Source organism: Rhinolophus sinicus, chromosome 16, assembly GCF_057876585.1.
Source record: "Rhinolophus sinicus isolate RSI-liver-muscle chromosome 16, RSI-T2T, whole genome shotgun sequence".
Lineage (NCBI taxonomy): Eukaryota > Metazoa > Chordata > Mammalia > Chiroptera > Rhinolophidae > Rhinolophus > Rhinolophus sinicus.
The window spans coordinates 48,918,456-48,938,501 of NC_142516.1; the positions used below are offsets into that span (position 1 = coordinate 48,918,456).

General features: G+C 42.4%; 1 protein-coding gene across 7 annotated transcripts in view; it reads left to right on the plus strand.

Annotated features, from left to right (window-relative positions):
• Positions 1–20,046, plus strand: part of KANK1 (KN motif and ankyrin repeat domains 1) — a 188,509-nt gene that overhangs the window by 132,847 nt on the left and 35,616 nt on the right. The window contains exon 1 of one of the 7 annotated variants that reach the window (XM_019730213.3): positions 3,433–3,611. The exons of 4 other annotated variants lie outside the window; for them this stretch is intronic. The gene's annotated coding sequence lies outside the window, so the exon portion shown is untranslated. Of the gene's footprint in view, positions 1–3,432; positions 3,612–6,970; positions 7,320–20,046 lie in introns of those variants that run through there. 2 more of the 7 variants (XM_088793565.1, XM_074330515.2) reach the window with 2 other exon arrangements.

Here is a 20,046-nt window from a genome sequence, read left to right on the forward strand (position 1 = left end):
TTGAGAGTGGGTGGGTTTCTGTCTCCTGTTATGCTATGATCTCCTTCCCTGTCCTGCCCTCGTTTCCATTCACACACTCAGAGGAAGTGGGGCTTGGAGTTTTTCAGGCCTCAGACCCGACCCTCTAGAGCAGGGGTGTCAAAACTGTGGCCCCGCGGGCCAACTGAGGTCCGCAATCCATTATTAATTGGCCATGCTGCAAATTCCAAAAATATATTTAGTTTATTTAAATAAACCAGGTGAGGCAATACGTACTTCACCTCAAGTGAGTGGCCCGGCTGTTTGTGTATTTTACCGCATGTGGCCCTTGGTGAAAAACGTTGAAAAAAGTTTGGACACCCCTGCTCTAGAGTGTCTGGCAGAATCCTGTCTTCAAGCTTTTGGGTACCTACCCCGTTTGTCCCTAATTCCTTTTGCAACTTAACTTGTCCTAGAGTGTCCCTTTTCAATTTGTTTCTGAAGTCTGATGATCCAGCTATAACCTTTCCTCATCAACTGGTGTCCTGCCTAAAAGGTCTGGGCACTGAGTTTGAATGCAGAGGAAAGCTCTAATTTGTGACCTCTGGGTGTCAGGGTCTGGGGTGTTAACGCAGACAGGTATCTGGACCAGGCAAGTGAAGGCTTTTGTTTATTCTTGTTACCATGACGTCTGTAGACCAGTAAGCAAATCTGATTAGAGGCTCAGTCACATATAATTACTTTAATTATATATACAGAGAGAGAGAGAGAGAGATTTCTAAACATACATACATTATATGTGCATTTATATGATGCTCATTATAGAAAAATTTTAAAATATGGACGTGCAGTATTGTCTAAAAAAAAAATAAAGAATTGCTTGTAATATCACCACCAAGATGTAAATGTTTTGTTCATTTTCCATATAGTATTTAGATTTTATATATTTCACATAGTTGAGACTGTACTTATAAAAGTCATTATTTCACCTTTTCTTTTCCCACTTTGTGTTACAAAAGGAATACCTGCCTATTTTTTTTGTGTGTGTGTCTTTTTTTTAAGCCAAACTCAAACAATGCAAAAATGCATGCCGGTTATAAATATACTATTTTGAAGTGTAATTAACATAAGAACATTTACAGACCCCAGATGGAGATGGGATAAAGAAGCCTTTATGGCAGCTAACAAAGGCTGATTACTGATCTCTCCCGTGAGAAAAAGATAAATTATTTGGGTAGTTTCGTAGAAGTTTTAAAGGTAGAGTAAATTGTATGTTTTTCATTTTCCAAAGATAAAATATAATATTAAATATGCTTTTTAAAACTCTACTCCCCCTAGATATGCCCAAAAGGAGTCCCCCCACCCCTTCCCCTGGAAAATCACTGCTTTGGACACTATAGAGCATGGGGAGAAATCCCATATGAAGGTGGGGTCAGGATACTGGCAAAAGAAACACTGTTCATGGTCTTAGGAATAAAGCAGAGGTAAAAGAAGAGCATCCGAGAAATGCACGGCCAGCCATGCTGTGCCCTTGGCTGCAAAACCCATCTGAGGATTGATCACCCCACAATAACGTCCCTGTTTATTTAGACCAGGGGTGTCAAAACTTTTTTCAATGTTTTTCACCAAGGGCCATATGCGGTAAAATACACAAACAGCCGGGCCACTCACTCGAGGTGAAGTACGTATTGCCTCACCTGGTTTATTTAAGTAAACTAAATATATTTTTGAAATTTGCTGCGGGCCAATTAACAATGGATTGCTGACCGCAGTTGGCCCGCGGGCCGCAGTTTTGACACCCCTGATTTAGAGCTTCAACTGAGTAAGGAACGAGTCACAAGTCCTTTTATACTCTGACTTCTCCGTTGAATCCTACAGTTAGATTGGGTAAAAGATGCTCATTTGAAAGTAAGAGCAGTTAGTGAATACTATAATTTGTAAAATGTATTACCACACATTCCAGACACACAAAATGCATAAAGGTTATAGAAAGAATCCACGTCCATACCACCTAACTTAAGAAATAATCTTTACTAGTATATGGAACATATTGAGCGTCTCTACTGTGCCAGGTATTGTTCTGCGCACTGAGGATACAGCAGTGACGAAAATGGACAAAACTCTCTATCCTCAAGGATCTCACATTCTAGTGGACATTGAGGTCTCCTGTGGACAGAGTATCCAGACGAAAAAGAGGACATATTTATACTTTAAAAGTATTTGTTGTTTATCTGAAATTCAAATTCAACTGGGTGTCCTCTGCTTTTATTTGCTAACCCTGGCACCCTACCTGTGTCGCTCTCCTCGATGGCATCTTGTTTTTTACCATCCACCCTGTCAATATCAGTCATTTGTCAGTGTTGTCTCTTTTTCACCAGATCCTTCATCCAACTTCCACCGACTGATCCACTTTTGTTTTTATTAATTTAAATCATTTTATTCTGCTATTACTAAGAGTACCCTGATGTCATTTGTTATTTGTTCCTATGAGCACCGTACATTGATCATGACTGTTTTTTTTTGTTTTGTTTTCTTATAGCTAACTAGAAAGTAAATGAGGGTTATTGGTTACAGCTGGATTTCTGTGGCGTTTAGAGATGGGGACAGTCTACTTTTTCCCAAGTTTCGGAATCATGTTGTAAACTGGATGCATGGATTGATACCTCCCGAAACACTAATTAATGTTGTGAAACTTTAATTAGAGCTTAGAATCTCCTTAGAAGCCAAATAACAAGTAGCTTATTTGTCAGATGAAGATAATAATACCTGTCCTACCGTCTTCATAGGATTGGTGTGAGAAAAAAAATAAAACAATAGCCATCAAAACACTTTTTAAGATGGAAAGTGCTGGTCAGATGTCAGAGGAGATCACTGTCCTTCTTGTTCTGCTGTCTCTGTCACGAGCTCCTGATCCATAAACCCCTGTACAGGTGCCATCATGCCAGGCCCTGTCAGATGCTGTGACATTATGGCAGGAATTGTACTGCTGTCCTGAGTCTACAGTTAAATGAAATAAACAGATGAGCCCGGTGGAGTGACTTTTTATGCCTTGAATCATCATCTTTATTTTTACTAACACTTGCCTTTTCTAGTTCGTTGTAGTTATTCCCCCTCTTGCTATTTCTCTTTCACAGGCTACATAGACATATGTATTTTCCAGACAGATACATCATTTGCTTATTTAAAGTCCTTATTGAACAGTATTGAAATTTGGTTACTTTAAATTAATATAATACATTTCATAAAATCTTGCTACCCTTGTCAGTTATGTGGCTCCTGGTTTTGTCTCCATGATGATCTGAAATGAGGTTCAAAGGCCACTGATAAGCCCTGGTCAATCAGACAGAGCCAGAGTCTCCTCGCAGGACAGGTAGAACGCTGCAATGTAGTGCAGTGCAACCCACGCTCGGTTGTGTCAATATTTTTTCTGGGCAGGAGCATTTCTCAAACAGAACTCTGAGCTCACTGCGGACAGCAAGAATTGCATGCTGCTTGTCAAGTACAAGATCAGTGTGCACAGGTCTGGCGAGAACCAACCTGGTGTTTTCTGAGACCGCCTGTAAAGAAAGTCCCGGAATACAGCAGAGGTGATGTGTTTGTGGTGGAGAGTACTGGACCTGTCGTCTACGTTAGCATTGCTCCAAAGGTAGAGGGTGAGCTGATTAGAAACTGGGGCTGCTTTAGTGTGTGGGTGCCCTCCATGACCACCCAGGGTCTCCTGATTGCATTTGCAAAAGGATGAAATGTGTGTTCCTAGCGGTGCTTTGCATTCTCCCATAAGTGGTGTGTTCAGTGGTGTATCAGAAGAGCTGAGAGGGTAGAACAAAGTTATCCAACCTGAAAACGTAGATAAGAGCTAGAGGAGAGGGTCTTTCTGATTTTACTTGTCCAACCTCCCTTCCCTACTTGCAGATGACAAAGTAGAACTTGCCCAGCTCATAGTTGGTTAATGACTAAGCCAGAGGTTCAATATGGAGAGTCTTTTTCCTTTGTTCAAGGCCTTCTATTGACATTAAAAATCAGAGATGTGATGTCTGTGAAGTTCTGATTAAACAGATCAAGGGGAAAGTATGTATTTCAGAAAATTCATAAAAGCCAAAAGTAGAATGGTTAAAAATAAAATGTCCTCCGTGATAGAGGTTATGCTGGTAAATTCTTTTTTTCTTAGTGTGACTCATATTTGCCAAATTAACAAATGTATCTAATGCCTTATATGCATTTAGTACATCCTGCGGTTTCATCCTATTATTTGATGTGTTTAATAATTGAATTTAATTAGATTAAATTTAAAAGAAACTTAGTTTATTGAAGGCTAATTTCACACTGAAGTTTATAAATGAAATAATTTATTTTCTTGGAGTGATGGTTGTTTGAGGAGATGGGTTTGTTTGTTGTTGTTGTTTTAAGTCAGAAGTAGTTACATTTGAATTTTGTTAACTGTTAAAATGCCAAGACCCCCGACAAATAGGAAGCCCTGGGTTTTGGAGTCTTGCCTGTCTGGTTAATCATATAATCAGAACCCCAGAATTCAGCCCCTGGAGAGGATGTGAAGAGTGCCTCCCTGATTGGGGCTTGCCTATTTTACAAACTCTTAAAGCTTAGGTTTTAACCTGTAGCCAGCTTCACCTTACAAGCTTTGAGCGAGTTGTAATGGGTTAAGCGTCAGATTTCTGATAGGCGATTCGCTCTCCAGCTGAGCTAAGGAAGAATGATTTATCTTCCAGTGAGTACCAGCCTACTGGAGTGTAGGAAGGATAGACTCTGGACTCCTGCTCGTGGGCAGAGATACCCTTTTGGTTGGAGATTTCTGCCCAGAAGCTTTGTGGATGCCAACAAGAAAGAAAAAACACAAAATAAGAACCTAACAGGGAGATTTCACTGTGTTAAGAACTCAAGCTGTTGCTGTCCTTCTGAGACTGCTTAGGGAGGCAAAGGATTAAAACAGCCCATCCTCCAAGGATTTGAATGTCCTGTGCCCTGCTCACCCGCAGACTTCCCATAGTGAGTATTGGCATTGATGTCTGATTATGCACTTCCTGTCTCTCTTGAAGGACTTGGGTAGGCTAGCTGAGCCCATCAAAAGTATAGCTCATTAGCTTCCTTTTTCAGGGTTTGCCTTCTTCCTGTGTCGTGGATAATTCCAGTTCATCTCCTTTGTGTTGTTTCTGAGAAAGGTTTGTATGGGCTTGGAAAGTGAGTGACTCACCCTCTTAGTTTCTGCTTTGGGGTCTTTTTCTATAAAAGGCTGTTTGATTTGATCTGGCATGAAAAATATTAGCATCATTCTCAAATTCACAGAAGTAGTAAATTCTTGTTCTTTTTTGGCAACAGATTTAAAAATTGCGTTGAGTAGACTTCTCTAATAAAAACCTCAAGGAGGACCCAATCAGGGAATCAGCTTTGATAAGATTCATTCAAACGGTTGTAGAAATTCTAAGTCAAAAAAAAAAAAAAAAGAAAGAAAATGATGATTCTCTTTTTCCTCTCTTGGCTTCTCTGTTGGATATTTTTGGAGTGAGCTATAACTGATTTACATTTCCATATGCTTTAGAGAAAATATGCTCATGTTTTAGAGGCTAAGCGTGGTTTTGCTTTTGGATTGCAGTTCATTAGCCTGAAAACAAGAAGTTTTTAAATAATGCAGGCCATTTGTATATAGAACCGTAGTGATCTCACAACTTAAAAATAAGTATGCCGCTATTTTGAGGATTTTTTTTTTTTTTTAATAGTGACCAGATTTCTAATCCTAGCAGTTCTTGGAGCAAGCAAGCCATGGCTGAAAATTCAGATGAAACAATATTCTATAATACGCAGAAAGCTTTTTTAACCAACAGATAGGAAAAACAGAACTATAGACATGAGGAAAAACTGGACCAAGGGACAAATTGTTGGATTCCTGGGATTTTGACCTTACCCTAAAAGTTAAATCTTTGTACTACTTACTCCGTCTTGTTTGTGACAAGCCAGATTCGAGTGACCCGTGACATTTCTCCCAGATGGATCAAAAGGTGGTGGACATGGTTACAGTTTCACCATATGAACCTTATATTTAAAGGAGCTGGTACTAGAGTAATAGTTTATGAAAGCCATTTGCTATTAATAGTCACAAGTACTAAGTTTATTTTAGGTCCTTTTCATGATTATGTTTAATTGGAAATGGTTTCTCTCCAAGGATTCGTTCATATTTTGGCCTTGATCTCTGTTAGTTAGAATCAAGAGCTAGTCATGTGATTTTCTGAGTTTAGTCTCACAATATTTGGTTTAGTTGATAAGTCCCATCAGCCTTGCAAATAATTTTGTGAAAACATTGGTTCAGCTTGTCCTGCCAAATTTTCCCATCCCTGCCCATTTTTTGAGTGCCCTTTTCTCTTGCATTAACTGTCCATGAGGCCAAGGCATTTTTAGTGTTTCTGTACAGCAGGCACATTTAAGAGTCTCCTGGAAGAAAGACAGGAGACTATTCCCAGACTAGAAATGCAAAAGAGGGAGAGAGATAGGATATTTCTAATAATTCATGAGCCCAACTGCTTCATATCTTTAAAAAGTTATGTGCATCAGCTCTCGCTTTCTTCTAACTAAAACTCAAAGCAGTTCACTGCCCCCCTTCTCTCAGTATCCCCCTCATCTAAGTCCATATACCCACCAAGGGACTGCTCATTTATTTCCTTTTCCTCAGCATTTCAGATCAATAGACTGGCATGCTTCATTCACATCAGGGACACACCAGGGAAATGTTTTTCCAAGGCAGCCTGTTTGACATGTTCCCTTCCAACTGTGAGGACAAAGGCTGATTTGTCTTCCCCTGGTCTGGCAGAGGCGGCAGAATACCTGTCGGCTTTATGCAGCATGTACCCTCATTGGGACTCCGCCTCTTCAAGGGGTGAATCAGCCCGATGATACACTGATTTTTATAGCACACCAGGGTGGAGACCTGGAAGTGTGTAGGCCGGGAGGGGAGGAGGGAATAGTTTGCATGTCAAACCATTCCAGCAATGCAGCTTACAGGAAAAAATTGCAAAACACCGAAGCCCTGTGCCACCAGATTTTTCCATTAGCACTACGCTTTCCACAGCGTCCAAATCTGCCCTAGGGACAGCTGTTTGGCAATGTGAGGGGAATCGGTCACATCGTATCACACGCTCGGTGGTTGGTTACCTGTCAGCCTGTCCCGTGAGGAATCCCAGCAGGCCCTGAGCCCTGCCTTCTCCACTTTCCTCCATCACACGCACACAGGAGCTGTGGCTCCTCTGGAGGGGTGTGCACGCGTTCTTTGGGCACTAGAGCACAGCAGCTGGAACTTGCGCCACCTCATGATACGAGTTTTAAATGAAGAAATCCGAGACCAGAAAACGTTCAGAAAGGTAAAGGGGGCTTAAAGCTTGGGGCTTTTCCTCTGGGGCATTAATTCTTTGGTGTTCTGTCCTCTGGACACTGATGATGAAAAAGTAAACTTTCCAAATAGTGATGACTATAAATCGGGCACAGTTTGGGGACTATCGGGAGGAGTGACACAAAACCCAGTAGAACAACTTCAATTCAGTGAGTTCATTCATTCAGTAGCTCACTTTTAAATGACTGCACAGAAATTTATTTGGCAGAAAGGCAGCTGTTTTTCCTCCTTTGTGTAATGGACCAAGCCTGAGGTCCTGTGAAAGTTGGTCTTTCTTTGCCTTCTTCTCACTACTTTGTGATTTTTGTTTTGTTAAGGATGGCTGGCAAGATTAAGAATCATTGAGCTTTCTATATGCCTGTAATTTTTTTCTGTCACTCCAAACATTTTAGCTTTCACTAACTTTAATCTCTAACTGTTCCCTTCTCTTAACTCTGAACTGTTGATTTTGGCCTTATTTTGACAGAAATCAGGCTCTATTTCTGTTTCTTCAGTCCTGATGCCTGTAAAAATCATGATGGGCCTCCCCAGCTCTCCGTGACTCCAGGTAGCAAGGCACCAGGTCTGTCCAAATTGTGAAAGAAATGGGGGCTTCTGTACCATCTCAGCAGCTGGCCCCCATTCCCCCTATGCTCTGCTCCCCTCTTGGTGGCTTTGCTCACAGCACTGCTCTCTTGACCTGGATGTCTTTCCCATGTCTATTAATATAATAAGCCCTCTTCTCCTTCTAGTCCCGCTTGCTCTCTGCCCCCTCCCAACAAGTGTTCTCAGATACTCCCAATGGGAATTCACCCCTTCCTCTTCGTTATTCCTATAGAGTTTTATATTCTATTAAATAGTTAACATGACTTGCTTTTAATTAAGAGTTATGGTTGTGTGCCTCAATAATGTGTAAGTTTTAAGAGGCAAGATTCCACGTCATCTTCATCTTGGTTTGCCCATCATGGTTTGCTTAGTACTCAACGTAGAGTCAACATGCTCAACATTCAACCAACAAATATTTGCAGCACACCTACTTTGTGCTGGCATAACACTGGGCATCTAATGCAGAGTGAGACTCAGGCACAGTGCCCGCTTAAGAATCCGTGGGACTGAATTGAGCTCTGCCAATGGCCAATCTTATATTGTTATATACTTTGCAGTTTTCTTCCAACCTGTTCACCTGGATATTGTTTGTGAATGAACACATGGCTTTCACTTTGTCACACACGCTTTCTGTCTTCTCCTCTTACCTCCTACTAAGTGGAAGTTGTAGTATTTGTTTTCTTTCGAGCATGTGCCCTAAGGTAGGCTTAAAATGGTATTGTCTGTTAAATGCCTTCGGTTCCAGCGAGAGGTAACCAGCTGCAGTGCGGTTGTCCAGGGTTATTGTAAGAGGCAGTTTGGAAAGTTCTTTCTAGTTCCATGGCCTTTTTCTTTGCTCCTTTCTCTGCTCGTTAGCAACCCAACCAGAGAGAGAGAAGGTGGAGCTCCAGTCAGTTCCCTTTGTCCCAAGATCGTTATCTAGTCTGGTTTTGTGGGTGGTTGAGACTATGAATGAGAACCTCTACGGTGGGGGTGTGGCTGGTTGGTCTGCCTTCCTTCTCTCCCACGGTTATCTTGGACCATCTCTACAGATCTGTCACCCCTTTTAGATGGGAAGAAATAAACTGTCCTTGTTATTATTTACAACCTTCATCGTCTTTGTGGTAACCTAAAGTTTTAATTCCCTATTTAGTTTCATGCTCCAATTCATTTTGTCATTTGTTTTTTTTAAATGTTGATTTCCAATCTCAGATGAAAACATGTTGTGAGACAGTCTCTTGTTTAAATTTGATGAAAGCAATAATCCTGGGGCAACCCATACTCTAAAGTAAGCCTAACGTGTATACATTCATTGCGACTCCAGTATTAAGCCTTAAATGTGTTTGGGGAAGTGCACTTCGTTCAGTGTAATGACAGGATTTTTCTGACTTTTTAAGATAGACCCATCATCTGTGGCATCCTCTTCCTAATTCCTGACTAAAATCTCACACCTCCGCTGGGACACACCCGCCTCATGTTGATTGTGGCCTCTCCTTGGAAAATGTCCTCTTACATTAAGTTTAGGAGTAGATCCTTCTAATCCAGGCGTGCAGAGGAGTCCTCTTCCGACACCCAAAGCTGTACACACCTAACAGGACAAGAAAGAGCTGGAAGCCCTTGCTGGACCTGTCCCTGTAATCATCTTCCAGTCCTGTCTGCCCCGTAGGCTGTGATGGAGGTGGGTGGAGGAGGAGCCATGGTGACATGGAAAGGCACCAGGCCAACTCTTCTCCCTTATTGCAGTCACCTTAGACACCCAGCTTTTGGTGTCACACCCCATCACAAGTCTAAGAGAAGATGAATAAAGAAGCATGATACAGTAATTGAATTCCTTAGGGGTTGGGGGGAAAGTCTCAAATCCAGCAGCTATAACCCAGGTCCTCCTTAAAAGTGACGGCAGGCCGTCCTGCTTTCAATCTGTTTCTTGTTAAGATGAATCCTTCTGGCAAGAGGTTTTGCACATGAAGGTTTTGCCCCTGCGAGAGACATGGTGGTAGGGACCCTGGGCTGTTGTTTTGGTAGATGTCTTTGTCTTCATTTTTCTCATGGAACATCTTAGTAGTAAAAGGGTTCAATTTAAACATATGGCATTAAGTTAATAGGCACCAGAATTAAAATTGTTTTTCAGATTTGTTTTATAATTTGTTTCAACAAAGTCTCTTGCAGGTTAAAACGAGATAGAAAAAGTTGGCCACCTAGAAAATGGGGAAAGGAAAGGGATGGAAACAGACATGAAATTGGATCCCGGATATATTCCGTGAAGTCCTTGCTGGATGCCACGCTGAGGCCTGGGAGTGTGTTCTGTTGGAACAACCCACAGCTTTTTAAAAATTTGCATTAATTGCCAATTTTTTAATTAGGTAATTTTATATAAAAATACAGATTTCTTCAGGAATCTTGAAAAGTGAAGAGCTCTGGCATCACTGGGTGTTCCCAGGGCCACAGTCAGCTGGAGAGGACAGGTCTCCCTGGTCTCCCCCAACTCTTTCCAGACCCCTTCTGTTCAGTGACTGGCCTAGACTCTAAAGGCATTTGAACTTGTGATCTGGAACCTGAGAGGGCACCTGAATTGCTTAAAGAGCCACCCTCAATTTGGCTCTCAGCTTCTTTTAAGCCAAAGGAAAAACACACTTTGAGTTGCATATTTTGCCTGGTTTCAGGTTGAGGTTCTCAGCTTCTAAAGTTGCTGATGCCCCTGGCCCCCACCCCAGGAGATTCTGATTCATTAGGGTGGGCTAGGAGGTTATTCAGCATTTTTAAAAACGGTCCTAGGCCCTTCAATTGAGCAGTAGGGTTGAGACCTTGTGGCATGGGATGCCTACTCTGGGACTTCCAGCCTTGGCACCTTCACCTTGAATGGCAAAGGTGATGTTCATATCGTCACCCCTCTGGCCCAGAGTCCTGCCTCTGCTGTAAAGGGAGGCCATGGGCTCAGAGTCCTTGACATTTTCATACAGCTCTTGAAAAGGAAACACACACTCCAAGTTTGGCTCCTCTGGAAGGAATTAAATTGACCGAATGCGTCCTGGGTACCTACATTGCTGGGGGCACAGCTGTGGTTGAGATAAAGAAAACAGAGCTCCTGTAAGTTTGTAAGGAGGTAAGATGGGTGCACAGATTGAAACAGGGAGTAATAAACTGCTCTGGGAGCCTCGCTATGAGAGGTGGCTGCAAAGATAAGACACAGCTTCAGATACAGCTGATACTTTAGCTGCTCCTTGCAAACTAGAATTTTTTCTGAGAAGGTTATGGGTGGGGGTGTACATCAGAAGATGAAGGAATGATACAAGCAAAAGCATTGAAACAGCATGCTCTTCCTCCTCCCCACCCTTCAGAAATGCCAGCTCCCTCCCCGCACCCCGCTTTCTGTGCCCTCTAAGGGCTGCAGGAAAGAATGTGCCCAGCATATGGCTTTTCAGTACTATGTACGTGGTAATATACAGCCGTCCAGCAGGCAGCAGCAGCCCAGCAGCAATAGGGAATGAGCTTCAGCTGTCCAATGCCCATAATCACACTTACCTAGTAGGGTTGTTGAGAAGATGAAGTAAGTTTATATATGTATGAAGCACTTGCAACAGTGAGATGCAGAAGAACTGTACACAGTGCCCGGTGGGGAAAGATAGGGGCAAGGAGGCCATTGAGCAACTGATAACCCAGCTGCATTGGGGCTATGCTGTGAGACTGGAAGGGTGTTAAGAAATCAGTAACAAGAAGAAGAACATACTGGGGGAGGAAGGTAAATCCAGGGTATGTCAGGAAATACGCATCTTAAGACGTTCAAAATGTAATTTGTTACCACTCACTACTTCATTTAACTTTGGTTTTATCTCTAGACTAAGGGTCAGGTCTTCTGGAGAAAAAGTCCTGATGCAGTAAATCAGATGAGTAAGCCTCGAAGAACTGGGAGCTCACATATGCTTGATTGTAGTCTCAGAGCTCTGCAGCCACCATCCAGGGGAGAAAGACTGATGGCAGTGCCCTCTCAGCCAGCCTGGTAATACCGAAGTCTCCTGCCTACAGTCCATTTCCCTTTTCACCGGGAGTCACCTTTTCTGCCTCCTCTCCACCCATCGGAGGAAAGGCCTTGAGTACATACATCTTCATCCTTCCAGACCTCATTTGGCTGCTGCTTTTGTATATACATTGGGAGAGTCAAGGCAGACATCTGTGTCTTTCTCCTGCCGGGGGAACCTTTGTGACTGACAGTTTCCAGGCAGGAGGAGCTCCTAGTTTTAATTCTTCTCCCATCCTAACCTTTGTCATCCTCAATAAGAGGACTAGACATTTATTTGCATGCAATGACTTTTTCCGCTAGACCTCACCTTCGTAGAAGCACACATACAAAATAATTATCTTCAACTGCTTTATAGAATAAGCTCTATTCTTACCAGAACACAATATTCATAAAATAAATTTTTAGCGGGATTTTTCTTTGCAGGATTAAGAAACACTACATTCTGATGCTTTCCTCAGTTTAATTCTTAAGAACAAGGCTTTTGATATTAATACCTCGGAATGTAGTGATGTGACTGAATAATACTTGAATTTTCTCAGAAGTACAGAGAAGAAATTTTCTCTGTTAAAAGCAAATGATAAAAGAAGCCCACGGGAATTGTTAGGGTGATGGATATTCTCTAAAACTGGATTGTGGTGTTAGATGCACAACTGTATACATTTATTAAAACTCAACAAACTGTACACTTAAAATGGGTAAATTTTGATAGGTAAATATCTCAATAAAGTTTTTCATAAGTCCCCCAATAAAAGAAAAAATAGGCCTAACTCAGATCTCTTATTTAATGTTGGTGTCGTTGGGTAAAATAATTTGGAATTATTTGGACCCTGTATTTCATAGTATCCGGCACTTGAAGCTTTGATCATAGTTTGTTATTTCCCTTTGAGTCAGCTTATTTATTTGATGTAAACCAAACTCAAAATGAATCCCACATCGTTTTCAAAAGTTTAATCTTTATAGCTTCACACAGAAAAATGCCCATCCCAAGGATAATCACTTTTAAAGCACGCAGCCACCAGGTGTGGACCGGGAGGGTGGAATAAGAAGCAAATGCCATGTGTGCAGGCATTAAAATGAACCAGTCAAACTAGGCAAATCCAATGGATTCTTGCAAACTTTGCCTCTCTCCACAGAGCTATCCCGTTTTGAACTTGACAAAGCAGGCCATTTAGAGTCACCCGTAATCTTTGTTAATCTCTGCTTTCTTGTCTAGAACTGGCTTTGCTTGTTTGCCCTGTAGACAGAATTCAGTAAATCTTGTTCCTCTAGAATCACAATTACCCAATGTATTTAAGACATAGATGAAGAATGAGTTTAAATGGAAGATTTTTTCTTTCTTTTTAAGGTGATTAATTTAAACCCTTAGAGGGACATAATCATTCTTACTAATTTCTTAAACCAGAAACAAAAGGGTGCATGCACAAAGATGTTATCACCCTAAAACACAATGTACTTAGTTTGGGAACTAATTCTGTGTCTTTGAAAGTCACCTGATCTAATTTGGATAAAATGTTTAAGGGAATATGAAAAAAAAAAGGGTTGGGTCTGTGGTTTACAAATGGGAGTGTTTTTAGTTTTTAAATTGCATGTTGCATTAAATAAGACTACACCAAGAAAAGGAACCACTTGCCTCCAGCCCAGACTGGGTTCAGCATAAGACTGAATCATTTCCTTCATAAGACTGCTGCTGAGCTAGAGCTCAAATTATAACAGGGAACCTTTCCCAGCCCCAGAGGGTTCAGGGGGAGGGAGTAAGTCAGCGGGAAGAATAGGGAAACATTTGCTTCTTTTCTATCTGAATTCTTCCTAGAATTAGCAGGTTTACAGCTGCATTTCTAAGTTAGCATTTCATGTGTCTAAAGACTATGAGGACCGTTTGTTTGAAAAATTGGAAGGGGCATGGGAAAGGCCTGTCCTCACCTCTTTTGTTGTTGTTAAGATCCTTGCTAGCAGTTTAGTTGGTTGGTAGTTTTTGCTGTCTCACTGACACCGAGAGAGTCCTGGAATTAAACCCCATGGCCAGCAGGCTGCTAGTTGGTCAGGAAATTCCAAATGGGTATAAATAAATTCTCTGCAGCAGCTCCTGGGCTCTTTGCCTGCTAATGAGTGTAGTCTCTTTAATGCCGAGGGAAGTATGCTTGAGACTTGGCTTCCTGCTTGCTGAAAATCAGTTATTTTGTTTCTGGGTGGGTAAGTAAGAAGGCCTGAAAAAAAGAAAAATAGAGGATGGTGTGACGTTCTGGGTGGGGGTTGGTGAAATATAAACTCAAGCTCTGTATGTTATGAAAAATATTTGCTTTTATTACAAACTAGAAAGGATAGCTCAGTACGTGATTTTTGGTTCAGTAAAAATTTCAGCCTTAGCTGTGGCTTTAACATAAAGATGTCATTGTCATAGGAGTAAAAGGTTGTACGTGTGTGCTAAGGTTTGGGTTTTTGAATTTACACTTTACTTAAATTCCAGAACTTTCTTTTTTGTTGCTAAATCCATTTTTGGTTATTTGTTTTCAGCTCAGTTTTTCTAATAGGGAACTGCTCAGTGTGCTTTAAAGCTGGTTTCTTTTTCTTATATAAACACTGTAAATCAAAATAAGGGCTGAGATTCATACAATTACTTCAGTCCCTCCCCACCCACCCCCAAATCTTTCTATTGTGTTAGAAAAATCCATTCTGTCCCAAAGTCCCAGTTTATGCTCCTTCTCTGCTTTTCACAAAATTCCCCTTTGAACTGGCACATTTTCCTATTTATGCTTATAACAAGCATGTTATTTTTGAAAAAAGTTTAAAAACATTATTTAGTCCCCAAGCTAGTTCTGCTCTGTGCATGCATGGCAAATTTAGGCTATATTTCAGCAATAATTCTTTAAATTAGACAGTGGGCATTGGAGAGCAGCACTGCCTCAGCTGGTGAAGAGCAAGTACTGGAAAGCCTGTGACATCAATGGCTATTCAGACAGATTTGGGGTAAAGAGTCACTGCATCTTGTAGTTGGCATTGAGCACTGGAGAAGAGGGCCATTGTGTAAACCTCAAGGCCTCTGTAATGTCACGTGCCTCCTTAATACAATGGGCCCTTTATCAGGACATAGCCCTTTCCATTCCCAGGAACAATAACCCTTTCCACTTTCTTCCCTCTCGACTGCTCACCTGCAGCCTGGCTTCTGGACTCTTAAGACACGCCCAGAGTAGAAGTGATGATACAGCAAAGGGAACTTGCATTTGGGGATCGTGAGGTTGTGCCAGTCGTTACGGTGCAACTGGAAAAAGCACTGCCGAATGGCATGGGGAAGAGAGCAAGGCCTCGGGCTCTGTCAGCCTGAACATCTGGTCTGACAGCTGCTGCAATTAATTTCTTTCTTCACTTGATCACATAGCATGAGCTGTTAGGAAATTTTGTGTAAAGTATAGTCAAAGACTCATAGTCTGGAAGCAACCTTTGGAAACCGTCGAATCCCACCAACCCCCTCTTTTTCTGCATACAAACCTTGCTGCTGCTGCGTTGTGTGATTCCAGACCCCTGCTGCCCATTGCTTGCCCATGAAATATTTATAGCTCCTGTTCTTGTTTTATGGACAGAAAATTATACCTTCCCCCAGTTTAGGCAAGCCGCTCTGGACAACTGCATGGAAAGGTGTTTGGTGGTTCTGAAGCACATGTCTCTCTCTGCACAGTGTGTTAAAGAAGGCTTTTCCTCTTGGGACAATGAGATTGTTCACAAAAATCAGAGCATACCTTTGTCCTCTTATTGTGAGAAGGATATATTTTAATTTGGCCGTAATAGAATTTTAAAGGTTGGGGGATGTTTGTCTACTTTTGCTTTGTTTTATGCATACTTGATGCTGGAGTAGGGCTTCCTCTTCACCTAACCGGCGCCCACACTCCACTCCCCGAGCCCCAGTGTGCACGCACATTCCCCTGCAGGGCCCAGCCAGCAGCTCCCTCATCCTCTCGAGGAAGCAGAAACCAATGTAGACCTGAAGATTTTCGCTAACTCAATGGATTCTGAACAAGTATCATAAACGCCTCAAAGCCTGGCCTCATGAGGTGGGGGGAGCAAGGGCGAGAAAGGAGTTCTGGATCTTCTCTGGTGTGCCCCAGCTGTGTGCTTCACCAGACAGCACAGGGTGATCCAATAATAGTAGGTAATGATAGGAGACCGTAGGCAGCGTTCTCAGTGGTCCACAGCACACTGAAGCAGGTCATTATACAATTGAGACAGAATCTACCTTGCCAACAGCTGGAAAGGAGCAGTGGCAGGATTCAAACGCAGGCAGTCTGGCCCGAGAGTGCTTGGGTTGAATCGTGTTCTCTCTTCCTCTGCATACTTATGGTGGGTACATGCCGAGACATGGGGTTTTTTCATTTAGGTAAGGTAGACGGTGAGTGTGCTGTGTACCAAACACCACGCTGTGCACTGAGGGATAGAAAAACACCACTTGGTCCCTGCCCCCGATGACGCCCACAGCCTGCTAGAGGAAGATGGGCATGTATGTGTCTGCTTCCAGGATGTACAGGCAAAGTGTTTCAGGAGAATGGAGGGAAGAAGGGGACCAGTTCTTCCCAGGACCGAGCGGTGGGAGATAAGGGAGGACTTTATCAGCATTGGATATTTGGGTTGGGCCCTAAGAATTAATTCTGACAGATGGAAGAAACAATGAGCAAAGGCAGAAAGGCTCGAAAGTAGCTCTGGTAGGTTAAGGTGCGGGATGGGAGGAAACTGGAAAGTGCTGGATTGGGGCAACATTGTTGAAGACTTTTAGTGCCACAGACAAGAGCTTTTAGACTTCATTCTCTCTAGTGGGGCTCCTGGCACATCAATCTGCAAGATTAATCATTGAGAAGCTCCACAGGTTTCCAGGGATACCTCAAACAAATGTAAAATTCCTCAAAGAATATGTAATACAGGAGAACAGAGACATTAGCCGCTGATTTTCTAAAAAAAAGAGGCTCCTTTATTTACATAAGAGCAACAGTGGGGTGTTGGCTGTGCTCCCTGGTGACTGGCTGGCTGCTCTCACCACCTCACAGACACCCATGGCACTAGTGAAGGGAGGCTGTGTGTGAATATAACTTATTGGAAATAATTTCAAACTGAGAGAAAATGTATAGAAGAACTTTCACACCCTCCCTCATCCAGATTCAGATTCCCTAGTGGTTAACATTTTACCACATTTGCTCCATCATTTCTCTGTGCGTATGTATGTACAAGGTCTGACAATTAAGTTCACGAACTCATCCTAGAAAATGTGCTACATACCTCACTGCTGAATGTCACTATGGTCACCTTCGAAGTACTCCCCTTGGGAAGCTATGCACCGATCCCAGTGCCTAGTCCACCCTTCAAAGCAATTTTGGAACGCTTTTTCTGGAATGGCCATCAGAACTGTCATTGTATTACCCTTGATGTCCTGACTGTCATCAAAATGTCTTCCTTTCAATATTTCCTTTATCTTCGGGTGAAAAAAGAAGTCATTGGGGGCAGGTCAGGTGAGTAGGGAGGGTGTTCCAATACAGTTCTTTGTTTACAGGCTAAAAACTCCCTCACAGACAGTGCCTGTGAGCTGGTGCATTGTCGTGATGCAAGAGCCAAGAATTGTTGGTGAAAAGTTCAGGTCATCTAACTTTTTCATGCAGCCTTTTCAGCATCTCCAAATAATAAACTTGGTGAACTGTTTGTCCAGTTGGTACAAATTCATAAAGAGTAATCCCTCTGATATCAAAAAAGGTTAGCAACATCATTGTAATAAGTTTGGGAACTTAATTGTCAAACCTCGTATGTATGTATGTATGTATGTATGTATGTATGTATGTATGTAAAAACATGCATTTGTCATGTCTCTTTAATCTCTTTTAATCTAGAACAGTTCTCAGTCTCAGTCTTACCTTCGTTTCATGACTTTGGCGGTTCTGAAAAGAGAGACCTATTACTTTGTAGGCTGTCTGTCAGATAGGATCCACTGACGTTTCCAGACTCAGGCCCTACCTTCTAGGCAGAAATGATGGTATGCTCTTCTCAGAGCGTGACGTTAGGGGCACGTGAGTTGGCCTTAATCACCTGGTCCATATGGTTATCTGTCAGCTTTCTGCACTGGTGAGTCACCATTTTTCCCTTTGTGATTGATAAGCATTTTGGGGAAGTAGTCTGAGACCAGACCAGGTCCTCAGTAGGAAGTCTCTATCCACTAGCCTTTAGCATCTATTGATAATTCCTGCCTAAATCAGCCAGTTATAATAGTTGCTAAATGGTGATTTCCTGTTTCCATAATTCGTTCTTTATTTATTAGTTGGCACTCTACGGTATTTATTTATTATAACTTTGTGGACTCACCGATACCTCATTTATTCACTGGATTGTAATCTTACTATCATTAATCATATTATTTTGATGCTCTAATTATCTTAGATTTGAGCAGTGAGAACCCAAAAGAGAGTTTCTGAGCCAAAAAGAACCTTGGCACTGTCTTTAAGTAGTTAATCTGATGTGTGCTGACAACAGAATACTGGCTAGTAGGCAGCACGCTAGCTGAGCTCTACATCTTGTATGTGCCCCAAGGCAGTAAGGGTCACCTGTAGCAAGAGCCTTGTCAGGCAGACAGACAGTAACACCCTGGTGACTCTGAAGGCAAACTGACCCAAAATTGAGCTTGTCAGAGACCATCTAATGGGTAGATGTCTTGCATGTTTGGGGTGCATTGCCCATGTTCCCCCAGACCTGGTCCTCTGGTTAGGCATGGGTAAAGTCTGGGCTAGGACAGGGAGCAGTGAGGGTTGGCAGTAGCACTCTGCCGTCTTTCTCTCCTTCCTCCACAGAGACACTTGCTGGCTGCCAGGGTCAACATTGTCTTTGCTTCACAGACATTTTCCATGCCTGCTATTCCCATCCTGGTTTCAAATACAGAGCAAGTTTGTGCTCTGCATCTCAATATCCTAAATTAATGTCCTCAATGTCCAAAAGGGCCTGCATTCCCCAAAATGCCCTTTCTTCCCGACCTCACTCATGCCACACTTGTCCTTCCCAGATTCCATTTATCATACTTTAATGACCTTCAGAAAAAGAAATCCCATCATTTTTCTCTGCAGTGAGTCATCCATAGGTTTAAAGAAGAATATTTTCTCTTGTGTAGCAGAAGGAGGTCATGGATAGAGCTCCGGGCAACAGGTCCAAAGACCTGACCCTTGTGTCTGGCTTAGCCCAGAGGAGCTGAGATTTGTCAGGTCTTCTCAGTGGTCCCCTCAGTATTTCCGGGGGTACGTAGAGACCACAGGCAGGCTCTGCATTCTGGTGGTTTTAACACGATGGCTAGCACTTGCTATCTAGTGGAGGCAGGAAAACTCACACTGTGCAAAGGCAGTTGTGATACCAAGAGAAAAATTCATGGGGACTTGAACAATCCATGGAAAACCTAATGAAGAGAATTTTAATACATAATACCCAACTTCTAGCCCGAGCAGTCATCTTAAAATGCAAATCTGATCACTTCACTCCCTTGCTTTGGACCCTTCAATAACTTCCCAGTGCACTTAAGAACCAAAAACCTGACTCCCGGGGCTTGGTCCCCTCTCTGCCTCACTTTAGGCTTTCCTTGTCACCATGCACAACCCCCTTTTCAGTTCTTAAAAGTGGCAGGTTTTATATATGCAGTTTCCTCTGCCTTGAATTTCTCCCATCCCAGTCTCGCCACTAAATACACACCCCCCACACTTTTCCCAGTGGACTCTACAAATACAGCACTGACAGAACACTCCCTATGCCAGCCCTGGTAGGGCCCCTGCCCAGTCCGAGCATACTTCCTGTGTTTTACTTTCATCGCACTTACCACAGTTGTTATTTATTTGTGCATCCACTTGTCTGTCTCCTCCTGTAGTTCACAAGTTTGTCCAGACAGGCTCTGTGTCCAATTTGCTTACCTCCTAGCAGTGTTGTGCCCATGATAGATACTTAGTAAATATTTACTGAATGAAAGAATAAAACCATCTTTCAGTCTGATAACTGCATCTTCCCTATATCAGCATTCCCTTTCTGGGGTGTAGGAATAGACTTGGAATGTGGGAACCAGTATGGAAAACGGGTAATGAGGGGAGACGATGGAAGATGTAGGGAGAGTGTCCAGGTTAATGTC